The sequence below is a fragment of the Aethalodelphis obliquidens genome, unplaced genomic scaffold (genome assembly GCF_003676395.1).
Source record: "Aethalodelphis obliquidens isolate GAN/ISIS:26980383/991018 unplaced genomic scaffold, ASM367639v1 scaffold75, whole genome shotgun sequence".
Classification (NCBI taxonomy): Eukaryota; Metazoa; Chordata; class Mammalia; order Artiodactyla; family Delphinidae; genus Aethalodelphis; species Aethalodelphis obliquidens.
Window position 1 is genome coordinate 2,002,474 of NW_020838019.1, and position 6,000 is coordinate 2,008,473.

The window sequence follows — 6,000 nt, forward strand, 5'->3', positions numbered from 1 at the left end:
GCTAAAGGACAAGAGTATTAAAAAAAGTTATAGCTGAAATAATTTGTTAATGAATACACAATATAAAAGAGGTAAATTATGATACCAAAAACACAAGGGGGGAAATAAAATGGTATGCTTTTTGTATGCAAAAACTTAAGTTGTTATCAGCATAAAGTAGACTATTATATCTATAAGATGTCTTATGTAAGCTCATGGTAACCACAAAGCAAAAACCTACGGTAGATTCACAAAAGATAAAGAGAAAGGAATCACATCATAACATTACAAAAAATCATCAGTTCACAAAAGAAGGCAGCAAGAAAGGAAGAAAGGAACAAGGGAACTACAAAACAGCCAAAGGACAATAAGATGGCACTAGAAAGTCCTTATGTATTAATAGCTACTCTAAATGTAAATGGATTAAATTCTCCAATCAAAAAGCATAGAGTGGCTGGATGGACTTGAAAAAACAAGACCCAACTATATGCTGCCTACAAGAGACTCATTTCAGCTTTAAGGACACACGTAGGCTCAAAGTGAAGGAATGTAAAATGATATTCCATGAGAGTAGAAACCAAAAACCTGGGTAGTTATAGTAATATCAGAAAAAATAGATTTTTGGCCAAAAAATATATGAAGAGATAAAGGTTATTACATAATGATAAAGGTGTCAATTTACTAAGAAGATATAATAATTATACTGGGGATATATATATCCTTAATATTGGAGCACCTAAATATATTAAGTTAATACTAACAGATGTGAAGAGAGAAATGAATAATAATATAATATTAGTAGGGGACTTCAGTACCCCACTTTCAACATTAAATAAATCATCCAGACAAAACATCAATAAGGAAACATTGGACTTGAACTATCTTTTAGATCAAATGGACCTAACAAACATATATAGAACATTTCAACTAACAGCAGTAGAACACACACTCTTCTCAAGTACACATGGATCATTCTCCAGGATAGATCATGATAGGTCACAAAACAAGACTTAGCAAATTTGAGAAGATTAACATCATATCAAGTATCTTTTCTGACCACAATGGTGTGAAAGTAGAAATCAATAGCAGAAGGAAAGCTGAAAATAATCACAAATATGTGGAAATTAAACAATACACTGCTGAACAACCAGTGGGTCAAAGAAGAAATCAAAAGGGAAATAAAAAATATCTTGAAACAAATGAAAATGGAAACAAAACATACCAAAACCTATGGGATGCAGCAGAAACAGTTCCAAGGTAAAAGTTTATAGTGATAGATGTCTACATTAAGAAAAAAGAAAGATCTCAAATAAACAATCTAACTTTACACCTCAAGGAACTAACAAAAGAACAAACTAAGCCTAATAAATTTAGCAGAATGAAGGAAATAATAAGTATCAGAGCAGAAATAAATGAAATACAATATTGAAAAACAATAGAAAGGACCAGTGAAACCAAAGGCTGAGTTTTTTTTTTCTTAAGATAAAATTGAAAAACCTTTAACTAGTCTAAGAAAAGAAGAAATGAGGGAAGAAAGAGTAGGCCTTAGGACTGATACCTCAGAAATACAAAGGATCATAAGAGACTATGAACAATTATATACCAACAAATTGTATAACAGAGAACATGGGTAAATTCATAGAAACAAACAACTTATTAAGGCTGAATCATGAAGAAATAGAAAATCTGAACAAACCAATTATGAGTAAGGCGATTGAACCAGTAATCACAAATCTCCCAACAAAGAAAACCCAGAACCAGGTGGCTTCACTAGTGAATTCTACCAAACATTTAAAGAAGAGTTAATGACAGTTTTTCTCAAACTCTTCCAAAAAATTAGAGAGGAGGAAACACTCCCAAATGCCAGATAAGGATGCTACAAGAAAGGAAAAAAGGGCTTCCCTGGTGGTGCAGTGGTTGAGTCCACCTGCCAATGCAGGGGACACAGGTTCGTGCCCTGGTCCGGGAGGATCCCACATGCTGCAGAGTGGCTGGGCCCGTGAGCCATGGCTGCTGAGCCTGCACGTCTGGAACCTGTGCTCTGCAATGGAAGAGGCCACAACAGTGAGAGTCCTGCATACGGCAAAAAAGAAAAAAAAAAGAAAGGAAAAAAAAGAACTACAGGCAAATTTCCCTAATAAATATAGATGCAAATAATATCAACAAAATATAAGCAAGCTGAATTCAACAACACATTAAAAGGATTATATGTCATTATCAAGTGGGATTTATCCCTGGGATGCAAGGATGGTTCAACACACACAAATCAATAAATTAATACACCACATTTATAGGATAAAAGATAAAATCATATGATCATCTCAATAGATGTAGAAAAAACATTTAACAAAATACAGCATTCTTTCATGATAAAAACTTTCAACAAATTAGCTATAGGAGAAAAGTATCTGAACATAATAAAGGCCATATATGACAAGCCCACCCCTAACATCACACTCAGTGGAGAAAATTTGAAAGCTTTTCATCTAAGATCAGAAAGACAAAGATGCCCACTCTCACCACTTCTATTCAATGTAGTATTGGAAGTCCTAGCCATATCAATTAGGCAAGAAAAGGAAATAAAAGGCATCCAAATTGGTAAGTAAAATTGTCTCTGTAGATGATATGACCTTATATATAGAAAATTCTAAAGACTCCACCAAAAGAACCATTAGCACTAATCAACAAATTTAGTAACATTGTAGGATAAAAAAAATTAGCATATAAAAACCAGTTGTGTTTCTATACATAAAAAAAAATCTGAAAAAGAAATAAAGAAAATAATCCTATTCACAATAGCATCAAAAACAATAAAAATACTTGAGAATAAATTTAATCAAGGAGGTAAAAGATTTGTACACTGAAAATTACAAGACTTGGAGGAAAGAAATTGAAGAAGACACAAATGGAAAGATATCCTGCATTCATGGATCTGAAAAATTAATGTTGTTAAAATGTCCATACTACCCAAAGCCATCTATAGATTCAATGCAAACCCTATCAAAATTCCAATGGAATTTTTCACAGAAATAGAAAAAACAATCCTAAAATTTGTATGAAACCACAAAAGACCCTAAATAGCCAAAGCAATCCTAAGAAAGAAGAACAAAATTGGAGGTATGACACTTCCTGATTTCAAAGTATGCTGCAAAGCTTTATTAATCAAAACAGTATGGTGCTGGCATAAGAATAGACTCAGACCAATAGAACATAATTGAGAGCCCAGAAATAAACCTTCACATATACTGTCAACTAAAATTTGACAAGAGAGTCAAGAATACTCAAGGGGGAAAGGATAATCTCTTCAATAAATAGTGTTGATAAAATCGCATAATCACATACCGAATAAAATTGTTCTCCTATCTTACACCACCCACAATTTTAACTCAAAATGGATTAAAGACTTAAAACATAAGACCTGAAACCATAAAACTCCTAGAAGAAAACAAAGAGAAAAATTTCCTTAATATTGGTCTTAGTGACTATTTTTTTTAATGACACCAAAAGCACAAGCAAAATAAAAAGCAAAAATAATTAAGTAGGGCTACATCAAACTAGAAAGCTTCTGCACAGCAAAATAAACAATCAACAAAATGAAAAGGTAACCTATGGAAAAGGAGAAAAAATTTTAAAATCATATGGCTAAGTGGTTAATATCCAAAATATATAAGGAACTCAGTAACAAAACAAAAACAAAAAAAAATTAATTTTAAAATGGGCAGAGGAATTGAATAGACATTTTTCCAAAGAAGACACACAAATGGACATAAAGCACAAAGAAAAGTGCTAACATAACTAATCATCAGAGAAATTCAAATCAAAATCATGAGGACATAAGAACTCATACCTGTGAGAATGACTATCATCAAAAAGACAAGACATAACAAGTGTTGGCAAAGATATACAAAAAAGGGAACTTTGAGCATGGTTAGTGGGAATGTAAATTTGTACAGCCACTATAAAAACAGTATGGAGGTTCCTCAATGAATTAAAACTAGAACTACCGTATGATCCAGCAATCCCACTTTTGGGTATATATCCAAAGGGAATGAAATCAGGACCTCAAAGAAATATCCGCACCCTCCCTCACGTTCATGGCAGCTTTCTTTACAATAATGAAGATATGGAAACAACCTAAGTATCTGTCTATGGATAAATGGATAAAGAAGATGCAGTGTATATATGGTTTACCCTTGAACAACATGAGTTTGAACTGTGTGGGCCCACTTATATACAGTTCTTTTCTTTAACTACAGTATTACATGATCCAGGGTTGGTTGAATCCACTGATGCAGAACCACAGATACAGAGGGCTGACTATGGGACTTCAGCATCTGCAGATTTGGATATTTGTGCCAGGTCCTGGAACCAATGCCCCTTGGATACCAACGGACAACTGTACATGAGTTTACACTGCATGGGGTGTCAGTGCCACCCACCCCTGCTTTGTTGGAGGGTCAACTGTGTATACAATGGAATATTATTCAAACATGAGAAAGAAGAAAATCCTGCCATATGTGACAACATGGATAGAACTTGAGGACATTATGCTAAGTGAAATAAGTCAGAGAAAGACAAATACTGTTTGGTATCACTTATATGGAAAAGCTAAAAATGCCTAACTCATAGAAACAGAGAGTAGAATACTGGTTGTCAGGGCATGGGGCTGGGGGTGGGGGGAGAAATAGGGAAACATTGGTCAAAGGATACAAACTTCCAGTTATAAGATGAATAAGATCTGGGGGGTCTAACGTACATTTTGGTGATTATAGTTAATAATACTGTATTATACACTTGAAAGTTGCTAAAACAGTAAATATTAAATGTTCTCACCATAAAAAAAGAAATAGTAGGGCTTCCCTGGTGGCGCAGTGGTTGAGAGTCCACCTGCCAATGCAGGGGATGTGGGTTCGTGCCCTGGTACAGGAAGATCCCACATGCCATGGAGCGGCTGGGCTGGTGAGCCATGGCCACTGGGTCTGTGCATCCGGAGACTGTGCTCCACGACAGGAGAGGCCACAGCAGTGAGAGGCCCACGTACCACAAAAAAAAAAAAAAAAAATGAAAATCACAATGAAGGAGAGCAAAAGAAGAAGGGAACAAAAATGAACTACAAAAACAACCCCTAAACAGTTAACAAAATGGCAGTAAGTACATACCTATTCATAATTACTTTAAATATAAATGGGCTAAATGCTCCAATCAAGAGACATAGAGTGTGGATACCTAAATAAGACCTATATACATGCTGCCTAATTCAGATCTACACACACACAAGGTGATTGAAGGTGAGGGGCAAAAGGTATTCCACACAAATGGAAATGAAAAGAAATCTGGAGTAGAAATACATATATCAGAAAAATAGACTTTAAAACAAAGGCTGTAACAAGAGACAAAGAAAGACATTACATGGGATCAAGGGATCAATCCAACAAGAAGATATAAAAATTGTAGACATATATGCAAGCAACATAGGAGCACATAATACATAAAGCAAATATTAACAAACATAAAAGGGAAAATTGACAGTAACACAATAACATTAGGGGACTTTAACGCTCCACCTACAACAATGGACAGATCATACAAACAGAAAATCAACAAGGAAACACTGGCCTTAAATAATACATTACACCAGAGGGACTTAATAGGTATACATACAGAACATTTCATTCAAAAGCAGCAGATCACATTCTTCTGAAGTGCATATAGAACATTCTCTAGGATAGATCACATACTAGGTCTCAAAACAAGTCCAAATAAATTTAGAAGATTGAAGTCATATCAAGCATCTTTTCTGACCATAAGTTATGAGAATAGATATAAACTACAAGAAAAAAACTGCAAAAAAACACAAACCCTTGGAGGCTAAACAATATGCTACTAAACAACCAATGGACCACTGAAGAAATCAGAGAGGAAATAAAAAATACCTGGAAACAAATGAAAATGAAATGATCTGAAATGTATGGTACACAGCAAAAGCACTTCAAAGAAGGAAGTTTATAACAATAAAAGCCT